The sequence below is a fragment of the Rhamphochromis longiceps genome, linkage group LG18, assembly GCF_057381845.1.
Source record: "Rhamphochromis longiceps isolate RC_006_pf linkage group LG18, R_longiceps_female_GT1.1, whole genome shotgun sequence".
NCBI classification, from domain to species: Eukaryota; Metazoa; Chordata; class Actinopteri; order Cichliformes; family Cichlidae; genus Rhamphochromis; species Rhamphochromis longiceps.
Genome location: NC_140574.1, coordinates 8368704 through 8381356, shown reverse-complemented (window position 1 = coordinate 8381356; position 12653 = coordinate 8368704). Strand labels below are relative to the sequence as shown.

Sequence of the window (12653 nt, the reverse complement as noted above, 5' to 3'; positions counted from 1 at the left end):
AGCTGAGACTGAAGAAGTCACTTGGATGAGTGACGAAACATTTCTCCCACAAAACGCTACGTCCAGATGAACAGAATCAACTTTTGGAGATTTACTTACAGTGGGGCAAAAAAGTATTTAGTCAGCCACAGATTGTGCAAGTTCCCCCACTTAAAATGATGACAGAGGTCAGTAATTTGCACCAGAGGTACACTTCAACTGTGAGAGACAGAATGTGAAAAAAAAATCCATGAATCCACATGGTAGGATTTGTAAAGAATTTATTCGTAAATTAGGGTGGGAAATAAGTATTTGGTCACTTCAAACATGGAAAATCTCTGGCTCTCACAGACCTGTAACGTCTTCTGTAAGAAGCTTTTCTGTCCCCCACTCGTTACCTGTATGAATGGGACCTGTTTGAACTCATCATCTGTATAAAAGACACCTGTCCACAGCCTCAAACAGTCAGACTCCAAACTCCGCCATGGCCAAGACCAAAGAGCTTTCAAAGGACACCAGGAAAAGTATTGTAGACCTGCACCAGACTGAGAAGAGTGAATCTACAATAGGCAAGCAGCTTGGTGTGAAAAAATCAACTGTGGGAGCAATCATCAGAAAATGGAAGACATACAAGACCACTGATAATCTCCCTCGATCTGGGGCTCCACGCAAGATCTCATCCCGTGGGGTCAAAATGATCATGAGAACGGTGAGCAAAGATCCCAGAACCACACGGGGGGACCTGGTGAATGACCTGCAGAGAGCTGGGACCAAAGTAACAAAGGTCACCATCAGTAACACACTACAACGGCAGGGAATCAAATCCCGCAGTGCCAGACGTGTTCCGCTGCTGAAGCCAGTGCATGTCCAGGCCTGTCTGAAGTTTGCCAGAGAGCACATGGATGATACAGCAAAGGATTGGGAGAATGTCATGTGGTCAGATGAAACCAAAGTAGAACTTTTTGGTATAAACTCAACTCGTCGTGTTTGGAGGAAGAAGAATACTAAGTTGCATCCCAAGAACACCATACCTACTGTGAAGCATGGGGGTGGAAACATCATGCTATGGGGCTGTTTTTCTGCCAAGGGGACAGGACGACTGATCCGTGTTAAGGACAGAATGAATGGGGCCATGTATCGTGAGATGTTGAGCCAAAACCTCCTTCCATCAGTGAGAACTTTGAAGATGAAACGAGGCTGGGTCTTCCAACATGACAATGATCCAAAACACACCGCCCGGGCAACAAAGGAGTGGCTCCGTAAGAAGCATTTGAAAGTCCTGGAGTGGCCTAGCCAGTCTCCAGACCTCAACCCCATAGAAAATCTGTGGCGGGAGTTGAAAGTCCGTGTTGCTCGGCGACAGCCCCAAAACATCACTGCTCTCGAGAAGATCTGCATGGAGGAATGTGCCAAAATACCAGCTACTGTGTGTGCAAACCTGGTAAAGACCTATAATAAACGTTTGACCTCTGTTATTGCCAACAAAGGTTATGTTACAAAGTATTGAGTTGTATTTTTGTTATTGACCAAATACTTATTTTCCACCCTGATTTACGAATAAATTCTTTACAAATCCTACCATGTGGATTCATGGATTTTTTTTTTTTTTCACATTCTGTCTCTCACAGTTGAAGTGTACCTCTGGTGCAAATTACTGACCTCTGTCATCATTTTAGGTGGGGGAACTTGCACAATCGGTGGCTGACTAAATACTTTTTTGCCCCACTGTACCTGGATGATTGAGCATGCATCAAGATGAAAATAAGATACCTTGTAAACCGTGTTGAACGGATAAAAACGTTATTAAAAAAAACTTCTAAACTTCTACACTTCATATATTAGTCAACTGAATCAACTTTAGATTTAGTCTTCTACAATCGTGGGATTTAGTTGACTAAAACTAGAATAAAAGCCTATGACTCAAACTAAATCAATATTTGCTGTCAAAATGAACACTGGCAGGTAGATTTAGTAAATGACATATTGTAGAAAAATTTTAAAAAGGCACATGTCTTAACTTATTGAATGGCTGTTTTGAAAGTAAGAGGTCATTACAATAAGTGGACCAAATTAATAACAAAATATAGGACTTCGGTGCTTGAAACATAATATGGCTGATAGTACTTTTAACAACACTCAATTATCTGGGGGTAGCTTTTAAAATTAATGTGTCATTTGACCCTGACTGCTCCTGTAGCTGGTGTCTGAGTGAACTGTTTTTCTCAGTGAAATTTTGGTTTGAGAAAAACTTCACAAACAAGCTCTTTTGCCAAATTAGCAGGGATCTGCTTTCATTGTAGAAACGAGTCTAAGTATGCCTGAAGCTAGTTGGACTGACATTTTCTGAATGTTTTCTGCTGCTTTCTCAGTCAGTCATGGTAACGAGTATAATAATAATTACAGTGCTGTGAAAAAACTATATTCTGCTCATTTCGAATTCTATATTTTTATCTTTGAACTATATTAGGCCAGCTTTGTAAAATGTTTTTTTTTATGTTAGTCTTGGGTTCATCCACTGTTTGACAAAGATCACCTCGTTTTAAAAGCCACCTTTTCCCTTAATGGCTGCCACTCATAAACAGAAGGTCTGAGCAGCTTGTTGGGCTGCTGAGCTCACAGATGGATATCACCTGAGATGACCAGAATAAGCACATCACCTCTCTTTGTCAACATACAGATCAAAGATTTAATATAAAAAAAAAAGAATAACAACTGGGTTTAACATGCAGCCTTGAGCTCATAAGACATGAATTGCAAAGTACTGACCTCAGAGTTTGCAATTTCCTGTTTTACACACAGTTATTTTCATAATTCTGTGGACAGTATCTGATTTGATTGAACATTCATACATATTTATACCACCCAGCTATTCAACAATCATTAGAAGATGTCTCTTTTGTCCTCTGAAGTTTTCCCTTTTTGTCTCACTCATCCAGATCTGGCACTGGCACACACTTGTGGGTGTTGGGAGAGCTCTCAGTATGAAAAGCAGGTGAATTACAGTAGTCTGAAGAGGTGAGATAAGAGGGACGGCTCTACAACGCGGAGTGCTGCGATCCCTGAGGAGATCATGTGTGGTGAGAGCACAGCCTCGCTGAAGTAACACTCAAGAGGGAGACTCACAAGAGGGAGTTTAAAAACACTTGGCCAGTTTTCTTCAGCGGCGCTGTGGCATTTAAGAGCCGACATCCTTGACAGTGTGACCAGTAGAGCACAAACAAAGACAGCTCAGAAGAAAATGAAGCTAAATGTTGAATACCTGCTGGCCTCTGCAGCCAACGAACCTCAACACTGACCCTGGCTGTGTTGGACAGAGAGCCTTTCTGAATATTAAACTGCTGCACCTTCCTGAAAACAAGCACACCTCCTGTCTTGGTGTTAGCCTCAACATTTAATTGAGGGTAGACTCGCATAATAACACATCTCCCCTGACATTTACATTTTAGACTTCCAGGAGTGTGGAGTTAAAGGTGTGTGAGCCATAAAACACTCAACAGCAAATAGCTGAACACATTTTTATGACATTAGATGGCCTATTATGGCGAACGACACCAGGGAAACGAGACCTGTTTTGCTTCAAGATAAGAATACGCCACCGAGAGTAGAATAGGATGTTGAAAAGAGAGTGATCCAGGTTGCAGATATTTGCCTTTTTAGCCTATAAAAATGTATAGGAATTATAGGAGAAAATATCAAGGTGGAAAATAACACAATTCACTTATCTAACACAGATGAGAAAAGCAGCTCTTTTTGCCTGAGGTGACAATAATAAAAGAAGGAAAGCTCCCACTGTAATGCAGAACTCCACTGACAAAAAAAACTATTATGTTGACACTTGAGTGATGGGACAATACGTTTCATCTCAATAAAATATCCTTCCATCATCCAAAAGTTTAATCATTTCTGGTACCTGAGTTAGATTTAGGAGTATGAGAGTTAAACTTCGCCTGTCCATTCATCCACAGTGTCAGTTTTATTATTCAGGGTGAATAAACTGTGAATCTGACAGCAGTAAAAAGTCTCAAAAGATTAAAAAATTTCTCTGGAGTGCCAAGGCCTCGGCGTTGCCAAGTACAATTAATCACCACTGACTGACAGGCACACTAATACTTGGCACTGAAGAGACAAGGAGGGAGATCACGGCTCATTCACCTGCATTGTCCACTTCTTTACTGTTTTACTGAATAGAAAGTGCCCACAGAGTGCGTGACAAAGCTGAGGACCTTGAATACCGATGAGCTCCATCCATCACCTCAGCAAACAGAAGGTGCTGCACTTCAGAGCTCTATAAGCCCCACAAACCCAAAGTTCAGTGCCTGTCAGTATGAGCGGAGCCAACTTATTTAGCCGTTCAAAGCACGTAGCAGTAAGCAGGATAATGAGGCTCCAGCGATGGGTTTTTTTGCTCCAGAGCACTAACAATCATCCTCAAGCAGAAAACGTCAATGTTTATTTTACTAATCTGCACTACTTCTGCCTCGAGCTTGACCCAAAGAGGCTGAACCTGGGTGTAGCGGTGAAATAAAAAATTATGCGTATTCAAGTTTACCTTTTTCCTTTTGACTCAACACTACTTTATGGGAAACTAATAAAACAAGAAGAGACAATAAAATCACAGAACTGACCTGAGAAAAGAGCAAAAACACTACTAGAAGGGCCAGAGTTCCAGTTTAGCTGCACTATTCTACACAGCAGAACACATCCATGCATTTGCTTTCATTGCCCAATAAACAGTTAACATCCCAAAGACAAACCATTTACTACAATGTAACAGAAATCAGCCCCAAATTTGCTTTCTTGTGAAATCACTACCTCTGATTATGGCTTGACAAATTCATTGACTATACTACTGGCACCACCTTTGACTAATTGCTATTGTTTCTGCTATTTTACCCCTTCCCTTCTGTCTCTTGTTGTTGCTCTCCTGTTTTCCCTGCCAGCCTCACCAGCTCCATGCCATCCCTCCCTCTGTTCAGTTCACCCAGTCTGCCATAGCCTGCCAGCCTTTTCTCCAGCCTCTCCAGCTCTTCTTCCTCAATCTTTAACAAAGCCTCGCTCAACTATTTGCCTGTCTAGTTCCCAGTTCACCCTGTGGGTCCACAAAGTTGTTTCTTAACCAGTTATTTTTACAGCTAGCTTTACAGCTTTTTGCATCACTGAAATAAAATGTATATATATGCATGTCTTCCAAATAACAGAGTATTTGGAATCATCACTGAATTTATTTCATGTCTGTGCACTTGTGAGTTAGGCTGCACATGAGCTTTTATGATTTTTTTTTTCTCACCAAAACAGCTGTAGGACATTGTTTTGTTGGGGTTATACATTTCTTCACAGATCTGGACCAGAGCATCACTGAGCTCCTGGACAGTTTGAGGTGCAATCTGGAAGTTTTGAAAAACATGAGGTGTCAGGATCAGTCTGTAGTATCACTTCCTTAATCCTCCAGGATCTGCCTGCATACTCTTGCCACATGAGGCTGGGCACTGTGCTGTACCAGGAGGAACCCAGGCCCCACTGCACCAGCATAGAATCTGACAATGGGTCCAAGGACTTCATTGTGATACGTAAGGGCCGTCAGGGTGCCATTGTCTAATCTGTAGATGTCTATATGTTCCTCCATGGATATGCCTCCAAATAGCATGACTGACCTCACCACCAAAACAGTTGCTTGATGTTCCAGGCACCAAAACATTCTCCATGGCATCTCTAGAACTTTTCCTATCTGTCCCGTGGGCTCAGGGTGAACCTGCTCTCATCTGTGAAAAAGTGGTGGACCTGCCACTTCTGGTATTCTATGGCAAATGTCACTCAGGTTCCAAGGTGCCGGGCAGTGAGCACAGGACCCAGTAGACATCGGGCCCTGAGACCACCCTCATAAAGTCTGATTCTGATTGCGTGGTCAGAGATATTCACACCAGTGGCCTGCTGGAGATCATTTTGTAGGACTTCAACATTGGTCATCCTGTCTGTCTTTGCACAAAGGACCAGACACTGGTCCTTTTGATGGGTTAAGGATCTTCTGCAACCCTGTCCAGCCCTTCGAGTGTAACCACCTGCCACTTGGAATCTCCTCCATGCTCTTGAGACTGTGCTGAGAGACTCAACAAACATTCCTCATTGTTGTCTCTCTAGTCCACCTATTGTTAATGTTAACAAATAAAAACCACAGCTCAAAAATCCAAGTAAAATGAAAGTGAATCCAAATTAAAATGAAGTAAAAACTCAAATGTCCGTTTGATAGTTTAGAATTATGTTATGTTTAGATTCAAAAGGTTTCCGATTTAAATGTATAAATTCAGGTCTCTTCACACGGTTCTCAGTCTCCTCAGTGTACACTTTATTGTTTCCCTGTCACTCGCCAGGCTGTCTTGATACTTTCCACAGTTAAGTGTTCCAGCTGTTCAAAGTTGCATTTCCCATTTCATCTTCCTAGCTAAGGTTGCTCAATTTCTTATCTCTGCCTCAGTTTCTTCTCTCGCTTGTATTCCTACTTCCTAGTCTAGTTCTTGTTGTGTATTGCATTGCTTTTTTGCACCATTTCCCTCATTTGTTTGCCTTGCTGAGTGACCTCCCAACATGATAAATAAGGACCTTTTAATGAGCTAATAGAATGACATTTGAAGCAGGCAAATGATACTTCTCTATATTGTTGACTCTACAGCTCCTCAGTTTCTTTGAATCTCATGAATGTCCAATCTTTTTACTAAATCCACTGATGTCAGTTTACCGAAACAAACTGAATTGTGCATGTTTTCTGGGGGTAAATAAGTCTTCAAAATGTTTTCTTCTATGTTTGCTTGTAAAAAGAAAAAAAAACAATTTAAAAAAATTCCAAATGCAAATTTAATCATGTTAAATAGGAGCATCTCTTTTTTTTTTTTGTTTCAATTGATTCCATATTCTTAAAATAAAGAGAGAATGTTCACTTAAATGAAAGGCAGACATGGCTACTGTAGCAAGTTGACTGGAAAATGGAGAAAAACAAAATAATGATCTCATTAAAAAAAATCAGTGACAGCTTACATATGCCCTAAAGATGAACAGTAAACAAAAAATACACTAACAGTTCTTTTTTTTTTTTTCATTTACACATTATGTAAGATTTATATTCCGGCCTTGATAGACAGAACAAGCTGATTAAAACTGTTGAATTATTCAACAGCAGCCAATATCTGTTTTAAAGCTGCCTGTGGCCCGACTTGTTAATTGATTAATTGAAATGCAGAGCAGTGTAGTGTGCTAACTAATACCCTGAAGGTAAGGACATGGCAGGAGCGCTCCTCTCCTGGTTTAATTAGCATTGCTTTGACACATAATTAATAGCACAAGATGAGAGAAGCTGATCAGGCTTTAGAGCAGCATATGGCACCTACCGTGCCATCTACAGAACAACCGCACTGTAGCTACAAATGCCCAAAATAAGTAATTCAATGCAGTTTTACATAATTTGGGGTACTGCATTCTACCATAGCCTTCTACAAATTACAGTATTATATTTATGCTGGCAGACACACCAGGAACCAGAATTTTTTATGCAGATTATAGTAAAAAAAAAAAAAAAATGACAGTACAGCACAGTGGATGGGAAAGCAGACTTTGATAACCTGCCCTGCACCACAAGGGAACCAGACACAGTCTTTTTTTACTTATTCTGCAATTTGAGCAGGAAAGACAAAGAAATAACACAAAATACTGATAAGATGGAAATGGACTCTATTCTCTGCAGCAAGAATGAAGCAGAATCAGTAGAAATGCTGAACACACTCATTCTCAACACAAAGCTCTCTTTCATGGTATGGTTCTCATTTTTGTCCAGCTACTTAAAATGTTCGTCCCATGATGTCCACAGTCTGAATTACAGACGTAAATGTTAAAAATAAATGACAACAAATTTTAACGATGACAGGAAGTTGGTATTTGTATCATATGACCGAAAATAAAACCTATTAGGCCAAAAACATTTCGTATAGCATTGCATAATCTAGAGGCAGTTCTTGTAAACAAGATTGCTTTTGGCTAAGAGAAGATCAATACCATCTCTGTACTGTATATGAGGCTGGCAGCGGATTAGTGGTGTACTCACAATGGCTTCTGTTGCCTTGTACTACTCCTGAGCATGAATGACCCCCTCCCCACTCCTCGTCTGGTCAACTCTCACACTGTGCTTAATGATTTGGGCCAAAGTGTGCTTCAGTTTGTCTCGGAGTTTCAGCTCCTCACTCGTGCTTCCTCTCTCTATTGTTCACCTTTTAAAAGTGCTCTTATTTGCAGAGCTGAATGAGTTTATAATATGTATTTTGTTGCTTAACTGTGGTAATTTTTGAAAATGGTGATGCACTGTATTAATTTATTAACTGAAACAGTGATGGAGAGTCATGCTTAGGCACCATTACCAATCATTCGGGATGGGAATCGAGAATCGAGTAGTCCAATTCCTTGGAATCGTTAGTCTGCCTGCCTATCGATCCTGATTATCGGTTCTTGCACTCTCGCTATGATCAGCTGATTTCAGTTCATGTGTCAGAGTAGGGAAATAGTGGCGCAGTTTACAGCATGGATATGGGCATTTCTTTTATTTTTATTGCACAAAAGGATGAGGGCGGGATGGTAAAATGGAGATTGCTCCAGGACAAAAACAACTGAATCATACTGTTAACACAACTTCGGCTCTTCGCAAGCCAGCCATAAAACACAGAGTAATGTTAAGCCTGAGTGAATGCTGATCCCAGGATGAATGTCTTTATTCTGGGTGTAATTAAGTAATGTACTGCGTTACTACTAAGAAAAGTGAAAACTTTTTTACATTATAACCCCAGCACTGATCACAACAAAGACGTTAAATACCTCCAAACATTCAACCATGCAGCATGTAATTAATTTCCATGAATGTAATGTCTTTGATACGCTGCTTAGAGATGGTGGTGACTCTGAAAGTGGAGCCAATGGGAATCACTAAGGAATCGAAACGATAAGCGATATGACAGTATCGATAATGGAATCGGAATCACTTATTTCTTATCAATTCCCATCCCTAACCCATCACACTACAGTTACGGTACATAGTAAATATAGTAACATTTTATTTATGTAGCACTTTTCAAGACAAAGATCACAAAGTGCTTCACAACAAAATGCCAGATCGCAGCAGTCAAAAAAGGTAGCCTTGGGGGTCAAACGTGCTTTCGTACAGTAGAGGTTACCCAGTATAAGGATGCACTAGCTTAGCTTAGCATGAAAACTTCAAGGAAATGGCTAGGCTAGCTCTGTCCAAGAGCAACAAAATATACCTGCGAACAACTCTAGAGTGAGTTTTACAGGTGTTTTGCAGGCTGTGTTGGCCAGTTCTGGATAAAGCTGGTAGCTGATTTCAGTCAAATCATATTCCCAGATGACATACCATTCCTTTGCATAACAACATGTACACCAGTCAACAAGCCCTCCATATAAACAACCACTTCAGCCATCCCTCTGTACTATCTGAAACAGCATATGGAAGCCTTATTGAAACTTTACATATTGAATATTTTTCTTGTTTTGGATACAGTTGAAATTCCACCCTTCGGACTTCCTTAAAAGTACCAGGTAACATCACGGTGAACACTCCAGATACTGAAAGTGGCATAAGGTGATAATTTGTCTTTGAATGTATTTATTCATATGCATGCAAGGGGTGCATTCAGGCTAAAACTGCTAAGCTTCTCATTAACCAATAAACACGCTATGCTAATTTTAGATCTTTTTCCTGGTCTGATCAGCTTAAATCATAAGTATAATCAGCCCCGTAATGGCCTTCTCGTTTGGTGTCAACAGACGTGTCAACATCATAATACAGCCCACACAAACTCCATCCTAATGCACAGGCAGTCTGCATTATAACATATCACTGCCTTTCAAAGAAGAGAACAATCGTCCTCCTTTTTGAGACATGCCACAATGAATAATGACATGAGAGTCATTGTGGGATACAGGATTCAACCAAATGAAGCGGCCACAATGACAAAGCAACATTTAAAATCTATTCATCTTTAAATAGCAGGGTTTATCGTACTTGAACTACTGCACAGAAGAGTTGAAAGACACTGCTGAGAAACAGGATTTTCTCGAGGGTTCAGATCAACCGCAGCTGAAACCCAAAGCATTCACTCACTGTGAATCATAATGCCAGAATTATGCAGATTTAGAGGGAATGCTGCAGGCAAAATCACTCGTACTGATGGCTCCGGGGGGAAATGTGTATAATAAAAAATCTACTAATCCGTCAGCTGCAGTAAGTAAATGATTTGAATATATTTGACTCTTAATTGAAAACATCAACACATCTTCAGAGAAAGAAAAATTTAATTTGTCTCTAGCATTCAGTCAAAAGGATCCCAGATATTTGTATCACCGAGGCATCTTATTTTAAAAGTGAGACAAACTGAATGACACACTCTGGGTTTAAAAGGAAAAATGAAAAAGCAATTTTCTCATTAGAGTTAATGATGCTTAAAGAACATACTCAGCACAGGCCACTGATCTATAGTGTTGTCCATTATGCTAAAACTCTAACCACATAAGAAACAGTTAATCCACCAACTGTACTCAAGATTAAAACAACCTGATGACAGACAGGATGCAAACTCCTGGACTGTACTAGGAACTGAGGAAAAAGACCTTTAGGATTCACTTTTATACAATAGATATAATTTCCCTTTTAACCCTTACCGCAAAGGGTGTAGTTTCACTTAATATTGTAAAAAGTATTTCTGCTGTATCACTCAACTTAACTCTCTAAACTGGTCAACAAGTACTGACAGTTTTCCACAAATTGCATCACCAGTGTTCCACATATCTAAGAGGAGAAAAAATCGATTTGCCAGTTTAAACTTCTCTCTCAAATTTTGAAAGTTCAGCATCTCAAGTTTCCCTCCCTGCAGGCCTACTAGGTTGTTGTTGTGGCTGTCCTCTAGGTCATTCGGTGGTCTCTTCTGTGGTTGGACACACTAACATCGTCTTGGACTGCAGCTTGGATGACATTCCTTTTCCTGCATTGGACTTCGATAGGACGGGCAGTTTAACAAAATAAGGACCAGAATGGCTGTGAAGGTTCTCAGTCATCCAGGTCATCGTAGTCAAAGGAGCTTGCAAAGAAAAGCGTCTGGACTTCTTTAAGTTGCTTGATGACGTTTCACCTCTCATCCGAGAAGCTTCTTCAGTTCTAAGGTCAAATGGTGGAGAGTCCCAGATATAAACCTAGTGGGAGTGACCCCCCACAGAGGGACAAAAGGACCCCCTGATGATCCTCTAATCGCCTGAGCCAAGGTGTGAAATTGGGTGTGGGAATTCCTGAGGTCAGATGGCCCAGGATGTGGCAGAGAGTTGGTGTCGACAACCTGATGACAGGTTGTCAACTCTCTGCCATCTATAATCCAGTTTTGAGATCCCTTCCCAGACGCCTTAACGCCCACTCACATCCTGGGCCATCTGACCTCCGGAATTCGCATGACAAGGTGGGGCCAGGTTTCACAATGAACACACCCGAAACTCTGGCTGATTGGGTCCCACACCCAATTTCACACCTTGGCTCAGGCGATTAGAGGATCATCAGGGGGTCCTTTTGTCCCTCTGTGGGGGGTCACTCCCACTAGGTTTATATCTGGGACTCTCCACCATTTGACCTTAGAACTGAAGAAGCTTCTTGGATGAGAGGTGAAACGTCTTCAAGCAACTTAAAGAAGTCCAGACGCTTTTCTTTGCAAGCTCCTTTGACAAGGACCAGAATGGGGATTACAGTCCTCAGCTACAATCCAAGACAGTGAAGTCGTCCATCAGCACTTCAGCAGGAAACTCACTGTAGAGGCAGTTGATTACTGTATATGTTGGAAAGTACTTGGCCATGTACCGAAGCTCCTCAGCCATGGAGTCAATGCCACAAAACTTCCTGCATACAGATTTTGTTATTAGGTGGTATGCCACTTCAAGGCCGAGTTGCTATGGTTCCTAAATGCTTCCACTTTACAATAAAGCCCCTCTATGGCATGATTTTTTTAATGCTATGAGGGTACCAAAATGTCACAGTTTTCTGTATATACAGTGGTCCCTCGTTTATCGCGGTTTATTGTGGGTTTTAAAAATAACCCACAATAGGTGAAATCCGCGAAGTACCCAGATTTATAGAATGAAACCAAAGATCAAACCCTGTTTTCAGGTCCATAATATGGGAATAGAGGAGATGCAAGACAATTTAACATTAATGAATCAATGGTACTGAAGTACAGAAAGCAAGAAGAAGGAGTTCAGTAACGTTTGACTCTATCTGACTGTTTTGTTTCGCCTAATGCATCTTATAATCCGGTGTGCCTTATGGTCCGAAAAATACGGTAACTTCTAACTTCCTTTAGCATGTCCAGAAGTCCAACTTTTTGTGTGATGGTTAGCATCTTCCTTTGCCCTTTGGGTGCTACCGCAGGTGTCTTTGAGGGTGCAAAACGTTTCGTCGACAGTGTTGTGTTTGTTGGGGAGAAAACTTACAAACATACAGTCACACTGCTAGCGATCGAAGAGTTATGTAAATTTCACAAGCTGAACGCATTCTGTACTATACAGGAGACACGGCACGAGATTGACTGACAGTGGTCTGCAGCCGATCAGGACGCAGAACAAAATGCACTGTAAAAAAATTAAAAATAAAA

General features: G+C 40.9%; 1 protein-coding gene and 1 long non-coding RNA gene across 4 annotated transcripts in view; one reads left to right on the top strand and one right to left on the bottom strand.

Moving 5' to 3' along the window:
* LOC146647666 (uncharacterized) overlaps positions 1–11290 on the top strand; it is a 302194-nt gene extending 290904 nt beyond the window's left edge. The window contains exon 5 of the long non-coding RNA XR_014908484.1: positions 11084–11290. This is a non-coding gene — a long non-coding RNA (uncharacterized LOC146647666). The remainder of the gene's footprint in view (positions 1–11083) is intronic.
* The window catches only part of LOC146647665 (contactin-associated protein-like 4), a 127328-nt gene that overhangs the window by 94977 nt on the left and 19698 nt on the right, over positions 1–12653 (bottom strand). The window lies entirely within an intron of this gene.